Source organism: Chelonoidis abingdonii, chromosome 5 (assembly GCF_003597395.2).
Source record: "Chelonoidis abingdonii isolate Lonesome George chromosome 5, CheloAbing_2.0, whole genome shotgun sequence".
Taxonomy (NCBI): domain Eukaryota; kingdom Metazoa; phylum Chordata; order Testudines; family Testudinidae; genus Chelonoidis; species Chelonoidis abingdonii.
In genome coordinates, this window is record NC_133773.1 from 95,111,770 (window position 1) to 95,135,171 (window position 23,402).

Below are 23,402 nucleotides of genomic sequence, written 5' to 3' on the forward strand. Positions count from 1 at the left end.
ACACTTGCGCAGGGAACAAAGTGTCATACAGGCAAGTAGCATAGGGACCTGCTCTGAAGCCACACGCATGTAGAAGATGCACCCTTTCATCCTTACTCACCCTCAGGAGTGAGATATTGGCTTCAGTGACCCCGCCTGTGGAAAATGGTGGCAGAATTTACAATATTGTCCCTAGCTGCTTGCACTGATTCCCTTAAAAAAATCCACCATGACCCTTTGCTCCATCTTCAAACCCTCTCCCTGCCTCCCGGCCAAACTCACCATGTTTAGAGCATTTGCTTAACTGTAAGCTTTCCCAAGGACAGTGAGAAAGAGGGGTATTTTATGATTAGATGTGGTGAGTGCACTAACAATCATGCTTCTGCTTATTGTTTCTTGTGCTTCTGCAGATGTGGGAACCCCCTACACACTAGCAGAGCACCTCCACCAGCTAAGGAAGCTACTGAGGAGGAGCAAGGAGGACATGTTTTGGGAGGTGCTCCAATCCTCTGTCGCCACAGAGCAAGAACAAAGGGCGTGGAGAGAGTCAGCTAATGAAGATTTAAAAATAGATAGGAAGGAGAGCCAGGAGTAAATTTTAGTGGTCCAGGAGCAGATGATAAAAGTGATGGAGGAGCAAACAGAGATGCTGCAGTCCCTGATCACAGCTTCCAAATGATAGCTTGAGTTACACACAGCTATGAGAGCCTCCATCAGGAGAGCGCCCTTCAGTGTTATATCCCTTTCAACCAAGCATTTTCTTTGTGTTTATTGCTATTTAATAAAAAAATACTCTGTGAAAGATAATCAGTCTTTAACTCCTACACACGGTGGTTGCTGCTGGAATTAATACACAGTGGCAATTGGCAGATTTGCAGACTACTGTAGTAAGATGAGGCCCTGAGACATAAACCCTTAGTATCAGAGGCCTGGTATGAGGCATGAGGCCTGAACTGAAGGAATGGTCAAGACGTTGCTAAAGCAAAGTTAGGCTGTGAGCCAAAGGCAGGCCCTGCTCACAGAAATTGGCAAGAGCATATACACATGTAAGCACTAATAAGATGACATATGCCAGGACAGCCCCCACACAGATAACAAGGAACAGGCAGACCCAGCCTAAAAACAGTATAAAAGGACAATATGATGAATAGACAATATGAAAGGACAATATGATGAATAGACAGTATGATGGATAGACTTATTTGTTCGAACCAATCTGCACTGGGAGAAAGGCAATACCCTAATGCATGGAGGGGCTGTCCATCAGTGTGTTCAATGACCTGTTTGTGTCTGTATAAGAATGCATCCGTGCGTGGACGTCTTTGTCTGGCCTAGGGGGCAGTGAAGAGTCCTGCCACTGACTGAGCCGGTCCATTGTCAGGGGGCACATATTCATAGTATGTCCTGTAGAGTCTGCGGGAAACTATTACTGTGCTTTGTTTGACAATAAACCTGACCGGGTGCCTTCGTACCTTATTAGAATCTGTGGTCATTGGGTGGTTCGCTCAAGATCTGCTATGGCGGCTATCTGCGCAGAGCTGGGACAACACACAAGGAGAAGACACACGCATGCATCTGACTGTTATCAACATTGAACAGAGCAGAGCACCACGTCGGTAGAATCTGATGACATTGATGACCCTGACGGCTGTTCTGGTGAGGAAGCAAGCTGTCCACTGTAGGAATCGCGATCTAACATGACAGACAGCCACAAGCTAGGGAACCTCCTTAACCCCTCCCTGCAAATCCCCATAGAGTTTAAAAAATATAATGAGGAAGAAACATATAATGTAATTTGTGAGGCTAGGGCAGAGACTGTAGTCTTAAAATGTAAAATATTGCAAATGATAACCATGACTGTTAAATGGTTAATACAGCATGCCACAAAATTGGCAGAGCATGTAACGGTAAGAAAGAAAGAGTTAAAAGAATCAAAAGAAGCTACAAAGCCCTGGAATGCCTCCCCTTGCCCGCCCTTGCAGGGTGGCAAGCAGCCCAGAGATAACCGTCACAGAAACAGAATAAAACATTGGAAACAGCTGCAAGGAACCTACAAAAACTGCATGTGCTGTCTCCTGTTATAAATATCTGTGGTCAACAGCAGGCTTCAGGTAGCTACCCTGGGGAACAGAAGTGGAAAAAGGTGGCCCTAGTAAAATTAAAAGATGAAGCGGGGTCCACTGCAGTGCAACTACTACCTTATGATAAAAGCCAGGTTCTGGTACAACCTAAACCAGGACCTAGACAGGTGCCTGTCAGAACGGGACAAGTAAGTGCACGGATGGAAAAAGTAGCACACAATACTTTCACTGAATTGGTAAGTCAGATGAAGCACGAAATGGAACAGTTCACAGCGCACATTAGGAGACAGGAGCTGCGACTCGATCGCAGGAGAGTGAATAAAAAAGAATTTCAAAATAAAAAACCAAAATTAACCAGTTTAACACCTAGAATTGACTCATTAACACGTGGAGTTGCCCAAAAACAGTTAACTGCAACACAAAAGGGCACTCCTGCCATCTATTTGGCATGCACACAAAAGCAACAGACACTGGGGGAACAAATTCTGGTTTTACAAGAGCAGGTAACTACCCACACTGTCCTCTCAAAACCAGGATAAAAACCAGGGGCGCAGTTCCCAACTGTGCAGGTTCCCAGCTGCTTTGACCCACAGAACCACATTCCACACTCATATCTAAAAATATAACCACCTTTCTCAAATATTTGTACATACCGGTTAAGTTTTTTCCTTCATATGCTTCCTCAGTTTGCTAAACTCGCTGCTGCCGCCCATACTTTCAAATACCTTGATAGAGTTAATCTCTCTTGGCTCCGGTCTCACTATCTTCCTAGGTTGCTCTTCACCCCACCCTCATTTCCCCCGTCTCTCCTCACTTCGGCTCTCTCTCTTTTGTTTTAAAAATTAAAAGTTATAGTTTTTACAGAAACCTCCAAAAGATAAAACAACTGAAAACAGAACAAAACGAGAAACAAAAAGAAAACAAGGTAAAAACTTTACTTTAAATAAATCCAGTAAATTAATTATTTTAATCCTTCAGGAATGCAACAGCTGGAATTATTCCTAACCGGGGCGGCTCAAGGTATTTTACCGCCCCAAGCACGGCAAGCAGGTTGCCTTCGGCGGCTTGGCTGTGGGAGGTCCCCGGTCCCGCGGATTCGGCGCCATGCCTGCTGGAGGTCCGCCGAAGCCATGGGACCAGCGGACCCTCTGCAGGCATGCCACCGAAGGCAGCCTGCCTGCCGCCCTAGCAGCAACCAGCAGAGCACCCCCCGCGGGTTGCTGCCCCAAGCACACACTTGGCGTGCTGGTGTCTGGAGCTGCCCCTGTTCCTAACTTTCTTTAAGATATGGTTGCCAAGCAAGAGCAATGCACACTCTGCTTCTAATCCTAATTACTCACTAATATTTGAAACATGGGCTTTTCTAATTTCCATATAGCAGAGTTTTAAAATAATGCTAAATATAAAGTAAAGCAAAATTCCTTGTTACCAAATTAATACAATAAATTTGACAAATAATAATATATTATCAATTTTTGTTAAAAATTTTAATACGATAACTTGTTTATTCAAATGTTTAACCCTTTTTATTTTTTTATTTTTGTTTGCCTTATTTTGTATAGTTATGAATAGAATTCTGGTGCCATTTGTTTTTAATTGTAAGTTTGTCCTGTATGTCGTGTGTTGTCTTGTGTTTTATGTTCTGTGTCACGTGACTATTTTTAAAATTATTTTTATTTTGTTGCAACAAAAGTCAATTTTATACCCTTTTAAAAATATATGTATATGTGGTACCACACTATTTTAAGATCATGGTTGGAGTATAATCATAGTATTATTAGCACCAATTCTTTGTGCAAAGCTCAAAAAGGTTTCAGTTACAAATATACGTACATATATTTCTGCCTAAACAAATAATGCAATTGCAAACAAAAAGAATTATCTTTTATCAATCACAGTTTTGTTTTGTTTTTTACATTTTTTTAAATTTGTCATTCAAAGAAAAAATGTAAGGGGAAACCTCAACATTAAGATTAAGCTAATATTAACAAAATGTCAATTTCTTGTTTGGGCTTTTTATAAACTTTTGAATATAATTATAACAATGTCATAACCAAAATGTTTTAAAATAACAATTTATGCATAAAGCTAACCAAACAATTTCAACAGGTTTCCACGTTTTCAACAGATTTCCACCTTTGGCTCCCAAACATAACAAAGCATCATGAAAGTTTAATACCCTCAAAGTATTTGCATGGACCTGTATTTAAAATTTATTTTGGTTTAATTTTATAGTTGGTTTAATTTTATACACTTTTCTTATGTTATGTTAATGGGAAGCAGTGGTTGTTAAAGTTTGTGCTTCTTAACAGTTAACAAGAGTGAACTTGGTATCACAAGCAAAGTACACCTCTACCTTGATATAACACTGTCCTCAGGAGCCAAAAAATGTTACCGTGTTATAGATGAAACCACGTTATAACGAACTTGATTTGATCTGCTGGAGCGCGCAGACCTGCCCGCCCCCAGAGCGCTGCTTTACCGTATTATATCCGAATTCATGTTGTATCGGGTGGCGTTACATCGGGGTAGAGGTGTAATTCTAAAAAGCTTGTTAAAATTATGTTACTAACCCTTTTGGTGAAACAAAGCGTTCAGCAAAGGAAAGCAATACACCTTCTCATGGAAGATTGTGTACATCTATTTTAGCCGTTATACATTACGTTTAGTATAAAATATTAGTAATGCACCTCAAGTGAAAATGAATGTCTATACAACAATTGCAAAAGTATAGCTTGTGTATAAAAGACTTGGTCCCTATTACACTGTAAACACTAAATTAATCTGTGTATTAAATCTGGGCTACTAGAAACAAAAGAAATGTAAAAATTAACAAACAAAAACTTTATTATATTAACTAACTGAAGAACAAAGACACCAGAAGATATCACACCACAAAGACACCAGAGATATCTGTATACCGTTAAGAAACCCCCATGCATCAAGAAAAGAAAAATGAAGTGCTGTATAAATAAGAGGCTGGTCAAATACACCTCTATCTGCCATATATGGACAATTAATTTAACAATCAGCTAAAAACCCTTAGCTGGACTAGGATAAACTGCCATTTAATTTCAACTTGGTTACTGTGTAAAAACAACTGTATTATTGCTGCACTACTGTATTATCATTGTACTATTGCTGTATTGTATTATTGCTGTACAACATTTACAATGTGCATAACCTTGCTAAACTGTTTAACCAACACACAGGTAAAAATCAACAAATGAATGGCAGCAAACAACATGAAGGGAGGGAAAAAAACCAAATTGCTAAAGAAATTAAGTTACACAGTAACTACAATTGGGTAAACAAATTCCTTGTTAGTGCCCGTCATAATTTGGGTTATTGACACTGCATCCTAACTAAGACACATGTTATTCAAAACAATCTGGCTCTGTGTCTGGATACCAATACTACACAGTAATATTTGATAAATTGGTTACTGTCCATTCAGTAAGTTATCTTGAAAATAACATCCATAAAAACAGCTGGATCTACATCAACTACTGGTGTATCATGGGGCAATGCAATCCATGTAACAGAGAAGCTAGACATTACTGTTTCCTGCCCAGCAAAGCTTACCAGAGGGTGACAACGAGCAGTAAGGGTGACCCGTAACATGAATGCACAGTACTGGGTAGTAACTAATTACAAGACATTTATACATATAAAGGTCTCATTTGTAGTGTCACTACTCCAAATGTCTGTTTTACTTCTCATATACATAATACTGTGGAACACACTATAACAATCCCAGTATTTCAAAACACTCAGATTACTACTAATCATGATACAGGTGATAACTGCAATTGCCCTCATAGGAGTGTGTTTCTATCTGTGTCACCAAAGTAAAAGGGTCAGACTACAACACCAGACTGGAAAAACATGGTTATGCTTGGACATAAAGTGGTGTCATATGTACACATACTTACCATACATATATACCCATATATGCTACAAATATGTATGCCATATCCATATTATTCATATATATTATTTGGGAGTGCCTCTAAGGCTCAATCATAATACTACATTCCTCAGTCATGACCCAGGCCCAACATTCCCAGGTCATCATAAGGTACTAAAAAATAATTGGATAATAAAATCTGTCTACCAGTCGTATGAGGGAATGTGCAGACTAAGGACAGATGAGCCATGAATGTATGGATGGCGAAATAAGGTGACCACATAACAGTGTTTAGCCCCCTGGGTTATCTTCAGTTCATGCATTATGCTTTTCCGGGACGATGGGTAAACATCCTCCCCATAAAAAAGACAAAAAGTGGGGAAACGTCGTAAGATGGGGCCCTGAGACATAAACCCTTGGTATCAGAGGCCTGGTATGAGGCCTAAACTGAAGGAATGGTCAGGATGTTGCTAAATGACCACAACAGTAGAGAACAGTGCAGGATACATCCTTTCAGGCAGAGATGGCTGGTGCATAGTAAACAAGGGCCATTGAAAAATTGCACGAAAGAGTCAGAAACCCATGGAATGATGGGACAGAAAAAACTGCATCATGGGACATTAAGCCAGTACCCATGATGCTCTGTGATCCACTCCACCTTCCCACAACTCCTAGCTGCAGAAGGTGGTGAGTTGTGTAGTGGGTTAGCTATCACAGTGCACTGCTCTCTATCTGATTGGCAAAGGCGTAATACCAGAAGTCCTCATTTTCAGGTTCTTGTTCAGTTTAAAGAGTACAAAATTATAGGTCATTCTTGCTCTTTAAAGACTTGATTCAGAGCCCATAAAAGTCAACAGGAGTCTTTTCATTGGGTTTGGATTAGGCCCCAAGATTACTGATCTCAGTGGGGCTCTGCATGGGAACAGAGGTCCAAACTCATATCGTCTGTTGCAAAATCAGGGCCTAACACAGTAAAAAGAGGGTTTTCTCTAAAAATTCCATTGTATCCTCCATCCTTTGAATTAACTTATCTACTAAAGTCTTGATCCTGAAATGTGATCTGCACAGGTGTACCCTTGTGCCTATGCACAGCCCAATTAACTTCAATGGAGCTCTGCAAGGGCAGAGATCCATGTGGCTCCACAGAAACTGAAGCTTTTGACTATAGGCTCTTCAAGGCAGGAACCATGTCTCCATATGTGTTTCTACAGTGCTAATACAATTAGAACCCAGTCCTGACTAAGGCCTCTGTACCAAACTACAATACAAACATTAATAACATATTTCTAATTTCTATTATATATCTTTGACAATAGTAGTAGGAGATGGAAGACCACAGAAATAAGAAGCTAGAAAAGAGGAGAAAGTCAAGAGAAAAAAACAATGGGGAAAAGATACAGGAAACAGAGAAGAGACTATCAGGAGAGGAATCAAAGCTAAGGAAAGAGAGGACAGAGTGTTTCAAGTTGCTCAATCATCTCTCTCCAGCACATGAAAGAGTGGCACTGACAGGCCTTAAATGGAACTCCATCCAACCCCACCTTTTCAAAAAATTAATAATATATCAGAGTATTACACAGAGAGGGGATGCCCAACAGCAAAATGTCTTCCCCCATTCCAGACTACATAGCAGCTCTGTAACTGTTCTGCAGTCTACTTTATCCAGTGGCTGATGTTGCCTATATGGTGCACTTAGGCAGCACCCCACTGAGAAGGGTTGGCAGGAGGATCCACTATTATGTGAATCCCCCAATCCCCACTGTTTGTCCCTGGCTGTAGTTCCCCCACATCCAGCACCCACTTTCACAAATGGACCCACCACTGCCCTGGAGAACAGATCTGGGTTTGTCCCTAACACTCTTTCCCACCCTTGAATGGAGCATCTTAACACTCATTTGGAATGATGTAATTTAATGCAGCAAGAAAGGCTGTTTTCAATCAAATGTAGATTAAACTCTATGCACTGTTCTGTTGAAACATAGTGATCACATGCTCCCTTTTCATTTTTGGTATGCCTATGGTTATCTTTATGGCTTAGTAGGGATGGTATACTTGGGCAACCAGTTAAAGATTGGGCAGCTGATTATAGACGTCACACATGCCTTTATCATTACCTCTACCTACATATGTTAAGGAATTTGAAGTGCAATTCTACTCTAGAAAGTAACTCTCTAAAAATGGCAAAGTAAGGTGTCATATTTATTTTATCATCATGATTCCCAGATAAAAAGTTCTGTTTACAAGTAAAAAATATAATTTTGCTAACTATCAGCTCTGCAAACTCAGCTTGGAATCTGGGAGCCAGAATGAATTCTTTCATTCTTGCACATCATCATTAATAATAAAGTTTGTGCAGATCTAATTATGCCTTTGGTGACACCAACTGAGTGGCCCCTCTCACTGGATACTTTAATACAGTGGTTCTCAACTGGGGGTACATGTACCCCTGGGGGTACAGAGAGGTCTTTCACAGGACACATCAACTCATTTAGATATTTTCCTAGTTTTACAAGCTGCATCAAAAACAGTAGCAAAGTCAGCACAAACTAAAATTTCATACAGACAAAGTGAGAAAGTAAACAAATTTTCAGTAATAGTGTGCTGTGACACTTTTGTATTTTTATCTCTGATTTTGTAAGCAATTAGTTTTTAAGTGAAATGAAACTTGCGGGGGTATATAAGATAAATCCGACTCCTAAGAAGGGTACAGTAGTCTGGAAAAGTTGAGAACCACTGCTTTAATAGACTCACTTTTTAAGTCCAGAAGGGACCATTAGATTCTCAAACTGTGGGTCAGGAGCCCAAAGTGGGTCGCAACCCTGTTTTAATGGGGTAACCGGGTCTGGTGTTAGACTTGCTGGGCCTAGGGCCAAAGTCGAAACATGAGCCCTACCACCCAGGGCCAAAGCCCAAGCCAAGAAGTCGAAACCTGAGCCCCACCGCCCACGGCCAACCCAAAGCCTAAGCCCCACCACCAGGGGCTGAAGTCTGAGGGCTTCAGCCCTGGGCGGTGGGGCTCAGGCTTCAACTTCAGCCCTGGGCAGCCAGGCTCAGGTTACAGCCCCCTTCTTGGGGCTGAAACCTTTGGGCTTCAGCTTTGGCCCCCCCACCCAGGGTGATGGGGCTCAAGCTTTGGCTTTCCCCTCCTGGGGTCATGTAGTAATTTTTGTTGTCAGAAGGGGGTTGTGGTGCAATGAAATCTGAAAACTGCTGATCTAGTCTGACTTTCTGTATAACACAGTGCATAGAATTATACTCAGTTACCCCTTAATCCTTCAGCCACTCTGGTCGACACTGGTTTAGGTTCCATACAAGAGTGTTGGGTTTTTTTTGGTGTGGATTCTGTATCTCAAGTCCATACCTTTTAAGAATCAACCTGATGACATTATCACTGCTGAGCATTTTGAAATATCTACATTTAATCCCTCCCTCACCACCCCAAATCAGTAAGAGTTTGCATTATTTGGGGTATACAGAATGAAGGCAGAAGAATTCTAATATATGAAATACATGTATTTAAAATCTGAAACATCAATCAATAATCCATGTATGAATAATAAGGGTATATGAGGAGGGTGGGTAGGTGTATAGCACAGACCTTAATTTTCATTTGATACAGTGACCATTCTTTTTAATGTGAAAAATATTCAACAAATTATAAATAAAATAATAATTGTAACTAAATACCTCACTATGGAATCATTATAAATGATTACTGGTGTTCTCTCTTCTTCAAAAGTACAGCTGAGTGTCCTAATCTGAGTAATGCATGTCAGGGTATCACTGGGTGACTCCCCGAGGCCAGGGCAAAGCCAGCAGGTGAATGCTGGTGTAAGGCCAAGTGGTGAGAGCAGGCTAGAAGCCTGGATCAGGGACAGGGGGAGGCTTGAAGCCTGGAGCAGTCTGTGATGCCACAAAGTAGAGGGAGCTGAATGTTGCACAGACTGGCTAACTGCTTTTCCTGTAGGATTAAGTAGCTGTCTCTGGGGTCATCTGACCCAGTCGTTGTTCATGGATTGGCTGCTGAAGCACACCTGAAAGATGAGTTATCACAGGTTCTGGCTGAGGGCTTACTCACAGTACTTTCCCCTCAAGAACACCTTCCAGGCATCTTCAGACTGGGTTTGTCAGGATGGATCAGTGAAACTCATGTAGCAGGTTGGGAGTATGGATGTTACTAGCTGGTTCCCATTAGTGTTCTTCTGGATCATACCCCTTCCAGTCAACAAGGAATAGGAGCTTTCCCCAAAGAACCTTGGAATCAAGAATTTGCCTTATGAGGTGCTCCTCTTGTCCCTGCACCATGATCAGAGTGGGAAGAGGCATTCGTCCAGGGAGCGAGTTGGGCATGTCTTTCTTCAGAAAGGAGACATGAAACATATGCTGCACTCAGGGCTGGCTCCAGGTTTTTAGCCACCCCAAGCAAAAAAAATATAAATTAAAAAGGGGGGCTAGAGTGCCGCTGCCAAAGCAAACAAACAAACAAAAAAGCTGGAGTGCCGCCCCTTGAAAAGTGCTGCCCCAAGCACATGCTTGGAATGCTGGTGCCTAGAGCCGGCCCTGGCTGCACTTGCATCATGGGGGGCAGCTGAAGGAAGGTTAGTGTTGCTGAATGACCAGAAAGGGGCCAAGGTACCAGTAGCTGAGTTTGTAGAGGCTCAAGAAGTGTCCAAATGTCGTGAGGAGAGCCATACCTTTTCCCCAATAGTAACTAAAGATTCAACTTCATGATGAAAGTCAGCGAAGTATTTAGTCCTCCTTGATAGTATCCAACTAGGATTTCAGTTTCTCCTGGAAGTGGTGGAGGTGTTTAACCAGGTCAGAGGCTGAAAGGATGTGGAAAATCAGTGGCAGGGATGGGTGGAATCAGAAGTTAAAGCCATAGTTGGAAAAGAAAGGACTCTGGTGAGTGGATTTATGATCAGAGTTTTTATAAGCAAATTCTGAAAAGGGTAGAAATTGGACCCAGTCATCCTGATGCTAACTAATAAAACAACATAGATACTGCTCCAAAATTTGATTCATTCATTCTGAATGTCCATCTGTTTGGGGACAATATGCTGTGGAGAGGCACAAGTCAACATCCAAAAGGTGGAATAACTTGCCAGAAGTGAGAGATGAACTGATGTTGAAGGAGCTTGAAGATGTGATTGAAGAACAAATGGGCTGTCATTTCCATGATGAGGATCTTTCAACAGGGCATGAAGCAGGACATTTTAGATAGATCTATGACTATTAGTATGGCTGTGTGATCCTGGGAATTAGGAATGTCTACAATTAAGTCCATTGATAGAGACTCCCAGGGTTGGGAAGGACTAGGCAGTGGGACCAAGGTTCCAAGAGGTTTCATGTGAGGAACCTTCATCCAGCAGCATACCTCGCAAAAGTTGATGTAGGACCTAACAGAGGCATGTAATGTTGGCCACCAGAAATACAACAAAATAAATTTTATTGTCTTCCACACCCCAAAGTGGCTGACTAGGGGTAAGTCATGGCACAGTTGGAGAATCATGATGCAAGATGGACCTTCTGGGACATAAACACAGTCTCTGAACAACAGTACCCCATTTTTAATAAAGAATATTGGATTGATGTTGGCACTGAGCCACTTTGCTGTGAATATGTCATTACATAGCGAAGATTTCACAAGAGCTGGAGGTCAGTATTCACTTGCACATTAGCAAAATGGCAGGGATTCAAGATAGTGGAGGGTTCTGATGGTCTTTCCCTGATGTCAAGGTACTCTCCTTTGTGGAAGAGTGTGTTGGGCTTGCCATTGCAGTCCCCTGGCAGTACTGTAGAGTAAACTCAAAAATAGGAACCATTGAATCTGGTGTTGATTAAGGGCTTTTGTGGAATGCAGGTAATCCAAGTTCTTGTGATCAGTGAACACTTGAACAGGGAAGCATATGCCTTCCAGATGGTGTTGCCACTCCTCAAAAGCAGCCTTGATGGCCAGCAGCTCCTTGTTGTAGATCTCATAGTTTTGTTCTCTGGGTGTTCACAGTTTCCTACAGGAAGCTAAGAGGTGGAGAATACTAGGTGTCCTGCTGGTGTGACAGCCCAGCCCAGATTTTCAGATGCATCTGCCTCAACAACAAAAGACTTGGATGCGTCTGGGTGCATTAACACAGGTGCTGAGATGAAGGCCTTCTTCCAGTTGTTCAAAAGTCAGTTGGGCCTCTGGTGTCCAAAGGCAGACTTCTTTTCGAGGCCTTGCATCATTGGGGATACCACTTAGGAAAACGCTTTGAAGAACCACCAATAGAAGTTAGAGAACCCCAGGAAGCACTGGATGTCATGGATGGGTTTTGGTGTGGCCTAGTTTATGATGGCAGAGATCTTCTGGGGCTCCATACTAATCCCATCAGGTGAGATGACAGAACTTAGGTGCATTTAAACGCACACTTTTCAGATTTTGCATATAAGCTACTTACCTGAGGTGTACCAGTATCTGTAGGACATGATGGTTGTGCAGAGTTGGGTTCTCAGACAAGATGAGAATATTGTCCAAGTAGCTTATGACAAACTGGTCTACAACATTCTTGAAGATGTTGTTCAAGAAGTGCTGGAATGTAGTCAGGGTGTAGTGAGGCCAAAGGACATAATGAGGTATTCACAGTGGTCATACCAGGTATGGAAAACTGTCCTGAGTCATTGTCCTCCTGCATGCAATTAGATTGTATGCACCATGCAGGTCAAGCTTGGTGACAACTTAGCTGCATCGACCCATCCCAGAAGTTCATTGACCAGTGGGAAAGGGTACTTGGTTTTTGATGTAATGTTATTCAAGGCCCAACAGTTGACACAGAGGCACAGTGTTCCATTCGTCTTCTTGACAAACAGGATGGGAGCTCCAGGAGGGGAAGTGGAGGGCTGTATAGTAAGATGAGGCCCTGAAACGTAAACCCTTATATCAGAGGCCCAGTATGAGGCCTAAGGCCTGAACTAAAGTAATGGTCAAGACTTTGCTAACATAAAGCAAATGTATGCTGTGAGCCAGAGGCAGGCCCTGCTCACAGAAGCTGGCAAGGAAAGGGCTGATGCTGCAGAAAGATACATACCTAAAAGGTACTGGACACCAGATATCTGAACAGTCACATACTTGCACATTCCACACAGATAACAAGGAACAGGCTGACCCATCATGATGACAGGGCCAAATGAGTAATATGAGGATAGAGTTTTGTTTGAACCAACATGTACAAGGTGAGAGGTGGCACTTTGCCATAGAGGGGTTGTACCTTGCTGCGTAAAGGGGTTGCACCTCACTACGTCAGGAGTGATGTGTAACTTGTTTGTACCTGTATAGGAATGCATTGCTGAGGCGGTGTCTTTGTCTGACCTAGTGGGCAGTGGAGTGTCCTGCCACTGACAGAGCCGGTCCATTGTCAGGGGGCACATGTTCAAAGTATGTCCTGTAGAGTAGGCAGGGAACTATTACTGTGCTTCGTTTGACAATAAACCTGGCCGGGTGCCTTCATACCTTATCAGAATCTGTGGTCATTGAGGGTTCTCTTGGGTCTGCTGTGTCAGCTATCTGCACAAGCTGGGACAGCACACAGAGTGAACACATGCACACAGCTGACTGTTATTAACATTGAACAGAACAGAGCACCATACCGGTAGCGTCTGACGACAGGCTGGATGAAGTCCTTGGCCATGTTCTCATCAATCTGGGGCAAGCTTCCTATGTATGGGCAGGCAGTTAGTTCGGGCAAAGTCCAAGTCCATAAAGTTGCTAGATGCCCTGGAGTCAATCAAGGTGAGTGAGGTGCATCTTACTTCGGGTATGGCTGTAGCCTGGCATCACAGCTGGATTTGAAAATGGGGCTGAAAGGGGAGCACCAGTGCAGGAGCACACACAGATAGTAGAGAAGGTCCATTTGGGGAACCTGATCCCCTTGTTGCATTCAGCCATGACCCCTATATTGGGGCTGGACAAGGTCCTTTCCTGGCATCGTGGCTGGGCTGAACTTGTGGGGCCACCCTGAAACAAAAGGGCCACACCCACAGCAGTAAAACCAGAGGCCATTGAGGTACTGGCACCCAGGGCCAGCCTTACCCATATGCAAAGTACACAGCTGCGCAGGGCACCAGGACATTCGGGGCACCAAATTTCCTGGTGCCCTACGCAGCAGTGTGTTGCTCCAGCCTCTGCTCTGCCTCTTCCCCGTGGCCCTGGCCCCTGCTCTGCCTCAGCCCCGCCTCTTCCCACCCCTGCTCTGCCCCAGCCCTGTCCCCACTCCCTCCTTTCCCAAAGCCCCTGCCCTGCTCTGTCCCAGCCCTGCCCCCACTCCACCCCTTCCCCAAAGCCCCCGCCCCTGCTTTGCCCCCACTTGCCCCTGCTTTGCCCCCACTCCCCTGAGGACTGCAGTAGGGGGCGGGCCTGCACTAACCAGTGGTGGTAAGTGGAGTGACCAGGCCCTAGCCTGCTTGGCTACCCTGGCTCCCAACCACGCTGCCAGTGATTGCTGGGGGGCAGTTCCCCCCTGCTCCCCAAGCCCCAAGGCTGGGAGTCAGGGGAGCAGAGCGGAGTGGGCTGGGGCAGGGTCACTCCATTTCCCGCCACCCTGTGACTGCGAGGTTGGGCCTGCCCTGCGCTCACCGGGTGGCAGAAAGTGGAATGACCTTGCCCCAACCTGCTCAGCTCTGCCAGCATGGGCCCTTCCCCCCAAGCCAGCCACCCCCCATGGAAGCCGTGGAGGGGCTGCGTAGGGCACCAAAAGGACTAGGGACGACCCTGCCAGTAGTCTTTCAATCTGTGAGGTGTCTTTGAGTGGCATTGATTTTAGTGGGCTCTGTGCAGGACTGGGCAGAGTGCATGCTTGAGGGGTCACAGTACTAGGTTAGGGTTCAGTGTTAGACCTTCTCTTCTATGGGTGACACTTGAGCAGCTGATTATCAATTTAGATACAGAGTTCTAGGCAGGAGAACAACTTGGTAGGGGAGAAGGGTCAACTGGAGCCAGTTCATCTTTTATGGCATCATTCAGCCTTCAACAAAAGTGATAAATCTGTGCTGCCCCCATTCTAGGTGGTGTCAGTGGCTAAATGCTGGAAGTGGGTTGTATAGGCAGAAACGGACCATGAACACTGCATGAGGAACTGCAAGGCAGCTTTGATGCTGTGAGCTCTGTTAGTGTAATCAAAAATGAGCGAGATGGATTGGATGAATTCTTCAAAATGGCCACCCATTTCAGAAGGGGTGACACCAAAGCTTTCCTGGCAGTTTGGGTACATGGCTGGGATATTATGAACAGCAGGTGGCATTGGTTAATGAACCTTCAAAACCTCTGTTGGTCACCAAACCAGTCTGACAATAGAACTTTCAGATCATGCTCCAGGGCTGCTACCGCAGCCAGTCCCACAAGGTGTGAAATGGTCTGGGCCTGCACTTGGAGAGAGGGATTTTCCAGCTGCTGCTGGGCAACTTGATTCTGGAGACTCTAGAGTAGGATTGTCACCTCCAGAGTTGAAGTGCCCAGGAGCTCCATTTAGGACCCAGAAATAGGTGTAGCAGTCTATGGAAATTGTCACTGGGTGACTCACTGAGGCTGGGGCAGAGCCAGCTCAGGCAGGTCTAACTGATTATTAGTGTAGGGCAAAATGGTGAGGGCAGGCTGTAAGCCTGGGGCAATCTGCAACACCAGAAGGAGCTGAATGGTGACATTGCACAGGCTGGTTTGCTGCTGCTCTTCCTGTGGGATTAAGTAATTGTTCCTGGGTGTCATCTGGCCCAGTCCTTGATCACGGATTGATTGCTGCAGCATGCCTGAAAGATAAGTCATTGTGGGCTCTGGCCAAGGGATGAGTCATTGCAGACTTCAGCTGAGAGCTTACCTCACAACAGAAGTCATTTCTTGTTATTGCCATTTTCATCTGCAAATGCTGAAGATGATTTTATCAGGTCACATCTTCTTGGCATGCACAAAATATGGTATAATACAGTTTGGCACAGTTACACCCACAGCTCATAGATTTACAAGGTGCATCATTGTCATAAGAGCACTTGATTAACTTAAAATATCTGGAAGAGAAAGCATGACATTGTGTGGTCCAGTTTTTGGAAACAAAGACTTGGAAGGAAGTGTCATCGCATATCTATCCATACTGCAGTAGATCAAGTGGTGGTGCATCTAAAGCCAAGGCACTTTTCCCACACACATACCTGAAGATGTGCTCATTTTATATTTTATATAAATGCTTCAGTTGTTGATGGTAAGGAGCTGAGCTTTGGTGTCGATGTGGTATCTTTACCAATTTTCATTGTCCATGATTTCTGCCATGCTTCCAACCTGGTGGCACAGTTTGATTGTCCATAGCACAGAGCTATGAGTTTGGTTTCCTGTTCAATAACATCAGACACTGATGTCACCAAGCAGAGAGAGGAAGTATTCAGCTGACAGTATCTTCAACACAGTGCCTTTGCTGAGGCCAAAATAGAAAACTAGTATATCACAGCCTGAAAGTGCATGGGCAGCTAACAGGGCTGGTACAATGTTTTGGTATTGCTCAGCAGTATCACAGATCTCTATTACAGTTCTCTCTCTTGGACTGGGTTCCATAATCACCAAGGATGTTAAGTCCTGTTCAAGGTAATGGTGCAAAAGGAAGGCAAATATGTCAGTGTCATTTCATAATACTGATATTCCCACCACTTTCTCTTTCACAACCGTAACTAGTTGTTGTACAAGGATGTTAGTTTCCTCAGGTGAGGTAGCCATATCTTCTCTGTTGATCACAACACCTCTCTGGTGTATTTCAACTAGGGTGTTGTCTCCACCTGGGATGATTAGCCTACGCTTGTGTGTGTGTTGTTCGTGAAACTTCTTGTCTTGAATGAGTTCTGTACAAATGATGTCAATCAACTGTCTCTTTTTTTCAGTATATAAGAACCTAAGAATGGCCATACTGGGTCAGAGAAAAGGTCCATCTAGCCCAGTATCCTGTCTTCTGACAGTGGCCAATACCAGATGCTAGTGGCCAGCAGGGCCAGCCTTACTGATGGGTGATGTTGGCCATTGCCCAGGGTGTCGTGGTGAAGAGGGCGAGGCTTGGTGCATTTAACTTAATGCACTAAAACGGGCCCCAGCCTTCAGCCTTCTTTCCCCGACTTCCTTCACCTTCTCACACCCCAGCAACTCAGGATGCCAACGAGTTGACAGTCCCAGTGGAGTCCTCATTGGTGTGTCTCTGTCCAATGTGGTGGGAAAATGGAAGCTCAGCATACAGCATCCTCTCCCACTATGAGATACTGTGTGGGGAGCAGCAGCCAGAAGGCAGTGGCAACCAGACGCCCTTGTCATGTGCAAGGATGAATTCGCTGGCTTCTGAGCCTGGCCTCCTGTGCAAGTGGAGCAGCAGCCATCACCGCACCAGGAAGCACCAAAAAATGGTAGTATCAAGCCCAGCAGCTACAGCAGCTGGTGCCAGAGCAGCTGCAGCTCCTGCACTCAGGTTGCCACAGCAGACAGCAGCAGCTGGACCTCCCCCCTTAAGCCATCCCATCCCCCCAGCACTGGCAGACCAGGTAATGGTCAGTGTGCAGCAGCCACAGGAACACCCACCACTCCAGGTGGGGAGAGAGAGCCAGCGAGCCAGGGAACAGGCTTCAGCGTGTGTGAGATGTGCTGTATATATGTGTGGACACTCAGACACACGTCGCTGGGTCAGCCCCCTCACACACTTCACATTTCTCTCACCCTCACAGACAGGGACACACACAAACACAGGCACATGTGCATAGACACATGCACAGCCCCACTCACTCATCCTGTCTTGGCATGACAAGCTACACCAACATAACCAAAGGGGAACGGAGACTGAGCCTTCAGGGCTCTGTCGGAAGCTGCCACCATCTGCCCAAGAAAGGGTTTCATACTATGTTTGGGGTTTGATCCCCTGTGTCTGTCTGGGCACATGTACAGACCCTCACTCAGGAGTTTCTGTTCCTGGCTAGAGATCCTGTGAGCAGGATGGACATTGTGTATTCTGGGTTACTCACTTATGCCAGTATGCTATCTAGCAAATGATTTGCATTTTAATCCTATCTTCTCCCAAACATCACCTCTGTCAGTGGGATGTTTCAACAAGAAGTTGGGTTGTCAGCTACTCTCCATTTAGAGAAAACAAATACATACAGACACACACACACACACACACAGAGATGTGTTTGTTTTGCTTTTTGAGTATTTGTCCTGAACATGGACAGTGAGTGGGAAAGCACTGATGGTGCCATCACTTTGTAAAAAAATATCATTTTGATACAATTTGTCATCTTATTTTGTGACTGTATTCATACAAGGGTGAATAGTGATCTGGGTATTGATGCTGCAGTTCTTATTCAAACAAAGCTTCCATTACCTTCACTAATACTACTACATACTTAAACTCAAACAAAGGGTGCCAAAATACAAGTTCACCCAGGGCACCATTTTCCCTAAGGTCAACCCTGGTGGCCAGTCCTAGTACCTATCAAGACAACTTTCTTTGGAGATAGCTGTGTGCTTGTACTCAAGTGATGCACTCTGCTTGCTCCTGTAGTTCTGTCTTGTGACACTCTTTGTGCTGAAGACAAGGTATGTATCACCTGCTGCTAGTATGTGTTCAATGTAGTCTCTGAAACTGGTCACAAATTCCTTGATGATACTAGTTACTAGCCAATGTATTATCCAAAGAACTGCAGAACCATCTATGACTGTGCAGGTAACTTTTTGTGAAGTATATATACTTGACACTGTCTGCAGCTGCTTCTTTAGGTTAGATTTGCCTCAGCAATCCATGTTACCACAACAGTGGATTTTGTTAGTGAGTTTGTCCCTGTACCACAATCAGTATACCGGAACAAACTCACGTGACAAAATATTCTTGATATCAACCTCTTGTGAACTTGCTTGTGGGCTTATCACTCTTGAACAGATAAGGTTAGTGTCAAATACCTTTGTTGGAACAACCTAGTCATGGCTCTTTTGTCACAATCAGTGGCTCTATTACCTCTTTGGCCAGGTGCATTCACATTTTTGCATTTGGTGAATTCTAATTGTAAGTGACTGATGGTGGTGCCACTTTATCACTGATAATGTTTACTATTGCCCTCATGCTTAGTGAAGGTCTAAGGGATCAATGCACACCTCTAGCTTCTTACTAATGGCTTCTTTGCCCATGGGCCCTGCAGCCACCCTTGACTTGACAAAGTGAAACTAGGTAGTGATAGCTAGTATAGAAAATGAACAATGAGAAGCTTATAAGAAAAACAAAGCTGACTGTGTGTTTGGTTTATAATCTGTTAATGTCAATATTGTCCACTATTTGAAAATTAATTCTCATGAATTAACACATAAGAATCTGTTAAGTGAAGATGCTCTGAGCATACAAGAAAAACATGCATTGTGTCCCAGCTTAGAGGGAGGAGAAGGTGTATTGGGAAGGTATACTGCTAATACATACAGTGATGTGGATAGCTAGGATGTACATATGTTATGTTCCATAACAAAATATTGGCGTGATATTTTCATTAAAAAATAATTGAAATTCAGTGGAAGTGGTTTCACTGTCACCTGGCTTCTAAATCAAGAGAGAGGTGGTAATAAGTGCTCATATTTCAAAATGCTCAGGAGTAACAAAAAGTGTCATGAGGCAGTTTCTTTGAATTTAGCGTGTTGAAATTCATAATCCAAAATACAAAACATCAAACTTTGTGTGGACCCTAAGACAATGTACTGCCAAAAACTTGCATTTTACTATTGGACTATTTGTACTGAACCCAATAACTTGTGATTGATTAAAGCATACCTAGCAGAAAGGCATCCATTCTTAACAGTACATTGCAAAAGAAAAGAAAAAAAGGTTGCACAAAACTACTGACTTTAAAATGTCCATTGTTTTAAAGCGAAACGGATTTTCTTCACATCTGAATTGTTTCCCTTCCTCAATAAGAATAAGCACAATCTGATATTTCAATTTCTGAATTATCCAAACAAATTATTTCCTCAGAAACATAAGAGAAAGTGTTTTCCTCTCCAATTTATATAATTAAATAACTGGATCAATTTTGTTCAAACTTGCCACACATTTTTTAAAAATCCCAGTTTTGGTTGAGATCAGACATGGGAAATATCAATTCAAAGGAAATCTGAACAATAGAATAAAGGGTGTAAGAATAGAAGTTGGGATTCATCCTTAATCTAAAAGAGGAATTTTGTGGAGTTGATGTTGTATCAGTCTATATCAAAGACCTTATTTTAATTCAGAATATTTATGGTATGAGTCTAGAGTGTACTAAAATGATGGATCATTAATATTTGTAAAATGCTTTAGGACCCTTTGATAAAATGTAATATACAATTAAGATTATTATAGTAATAGTTACAACACTGTGTGAGAATGGAGAGGTGAGGGAGTTCAGATTTGTGTACAAAATGAAAGAACTTCACTCACTTGAGTAAGCAGTATTGCGGTGTGGCACACGGGGACACAACCCGGAGGGGTGACTGGGCCAACACTGCATGGTATTTAAGTGAAGTTTACAGTTTGTGTGAAAATCCACATATGTAAAAAACACAATAAAAACCATTTTAGGTTCCAAATTTGGGTCCTTGGCACGTGCATAGTTTGCCTGTGTGTTAATCTGGTTCAGGGTTTAACTCTGGTATGTTAATAGTTCAGCCACAACCGTGTCTAATATAGTTATGCACGAGGCATCTAGACCTTGGGCTAAAGCGTGTTATTAGCACAATGAGGTCCTGGTCCATGATTGGGGCTTCTAGGCACTATGATTTTAATTAAGTAAGCTAGCTGTTTAGAATACAGCCATACTGCAAAGTATTGTAGTTAAATATTATTGTTATTGAACCCATGAAGGTTTCTATAGATACTAGCATTCATGGCACATCATACTGCCAGCATATTAAAGGAATCCAATCTTTATTCACTGTAGAATTAAATTCACTGAGGTTTATGATTCTTTTTAAAGGTTAGTATGAAGCTGAGTAGGCTAATGATTTTTCATTCCGGCATGTATCCTATTTAATCGCTTTAGGTATTTGCACAGAACTCACCGTGTGGTATCTAGCACTTCCATATCTTTGCTCTAGAATCTTTGGTCTTAGAAGAAGTAATTTTATAAGTCTTCATTTACAGTCCATTAATAATCATTCAAGTGCCCCTTTAGTGACTGAGAAATAATTTACCAATGACAATATAAGAATTGTTCTTTGTAATTAATTTTTTTTTAAGATACACCTTCGCCTTTGATCCAGAGCCTGGTTATATAAAGAAGACTAGTTAAAAGTTCTCAGATATATTCTTCAAAAAGTTCACTGTTCAGTAGCCTGTATAACAATTCTCTTTTTATTTGATATGTATACGAGTATGTTCACACAACAAATTAAAGTATCTTGGAGTTATCATCATTATTATTTACTGACATTCTGAGTGCAGCATAAGACAAATGTTATGATTGGAGTAAAGTAAATAAGCTGTTCAGTTGTCAAGAAGAAAATGATTTATAGGCTTGTTTGTAGGGTACAACAATGATTTCAGGTGTTGTAATATACAGGGAAACCTGTATAAGACACCACCTTTATGAGCAATATCCTCTTATAACACTCCAAAGAGTCTTCAAATATATTAAGTACAGTTCTGTCCCATATTTTCTTAATGAAGTTGATTTGCTAGTAAGAGATTTTATTAGGGTTCTTAAGATAAGTTTCCTTTATTTGCTTTAACAGCAGGAAGAGACATCAGATCTTGTATGGAATACAAGATACACCTCTACTCCAATATAACCCTGTCCTCGGGAGCCAAAAAATCTTACTGTGTTATAGGTGAAACCCCGTTATCTCAATCTTGCTTTGATCCTCCAGAGTGCGCAGCTCCCCCCCACCCTGGAGCACTGCTTTACCACATTATATCTGAATTCGTGTTATACTGGGTTGTATTATATCGGGGTAGAGGTGTACTTGAAAATAAACTATTTTCAACATACTAGAAGTTTGAAATGTCACATTTACATATATGTTGACAAAGAAAATTCCCAGTTAATTACATTTAAAAACTCTCCAACTCTGTACCTCATGAGAAATTTGTATATAAAAAGGGAAGACTAAAGATCTATATGCCAGCATATTTTTAGGTCACCAGCTAAATTAACATCATACTTTTAACTAATCCCCTGAACTGTGCCCAATAAAAGCTGTGCTACTGAATGAACAGAAAATGTACAGTGCATTGATTCTGACAAAATTCTTAGGATTTATAACCTAGAAGAGAAGGTGTCATAAAAAGTCTGTAGGTAAAAATTTAGTGGAGAACTATGACAATAAACATACTGTAAGCAGAAAATAACTAAAAACATATTCCAAAGTGTATACATGTATCTAAATTTGTAGAAAAATGTATGATGTTCTATTTGAGAATAGCGTGTGATTATATTACAGACTTCATTATAATGCAACCTTACTGATTTTTCAGTGTTAAACTCCGTAGACTTGTATTATATAAGCTGTTTCCACAGGAAAAAAGTTAATAGAATGCAAAAGCAACCAACCACCACCTAGTGGCAACATGTCATAATACCATTTTAGTCAGAACCAGTAATACAGTACTTAGATTATACTGTGACTTTATGGTCATGAAATTAACACGATCACAAAACTTGCTTTTGTTTTTAAAATTTTTATTTTGAGCATGAGATATTCTTGGCATCAGTGAGTTTTGGAAATTAGATTATATTGGTTTTGTTGATGGGTTGAATATATTTCTGAGGGAGGGTTTCTATTATTAGGAGATTTCAAAAAAGGAACTCCCACCTAAATACTCCCATTAAAAAGTGTAAGAGAAGAGAATTACAGAAAATACTGTTACAAATTCAACATTTAATCAACAGTAACATAAAAATGCAATTAATATCAGCCTGTAAGTTAATCATATCACAACATTTACTAGTTACCAAATGATAAGGAACTACGGGCTAGATTTTTAAAGGTATTTAGGCTCCTAAAGATGCAGTTAGGTGCCTTAGCCGAAATGCAGCTTTAGACACTCTCATGGGATGTACAGACCCCATGCTGGCTTTGAAATCAAGGCGTTAACACAGGAACTACCAGTCAGCACTGACTGGCAGCCTCATACCATCTGAGAGAATAAAAGAACTGGGAAGCAGAGGGGAAGGATGGCTTCCAGAGAAGCAAACAGGCTGGAGAAGGAAAGTCCTAAGAGCAAGCTGACAAGAAGCCACCCAGCGTAAATTTACACTGCAATTAGACACCTGCGACTGGCCTGTGCCAACTGACTCTGGGTCGCAGGGCTAAGGAGCTGTTTAACTACTGGCTTGGGCTGCAGTCCAAGATCTGGGACCCTTCCACCTCGCAGGGTCCTAGAGCTTGGGCTCCATTCCAAGCCTGAATGTCTACACTGCAATTAAACAGCCTC

General features: G+C 42.6%; 1 protein-coding gene across 1 annotated transcript in view; it reads left to right on the forward strand.

The window, feature by feature from the left end:
* The first annotated feature begins 2,963 nt into the window (after positions 1-2,963).
* The window catches only part of TEC (tec protein tyrosine kinase), a 152,059-nt gene continuing 131,620 nt past the window's right edge, over positions 2,964-23,402 (forward strand). Inside the window, exon 1 of the mRNA XM_075066490.1 lies at positions 2,964-2,985. The gene's annotated coding sequence lies outside the window, so the exon portion shown is untranslated. The remainder of the gene's footprint in view (positions 2,986-23,402) is intronic.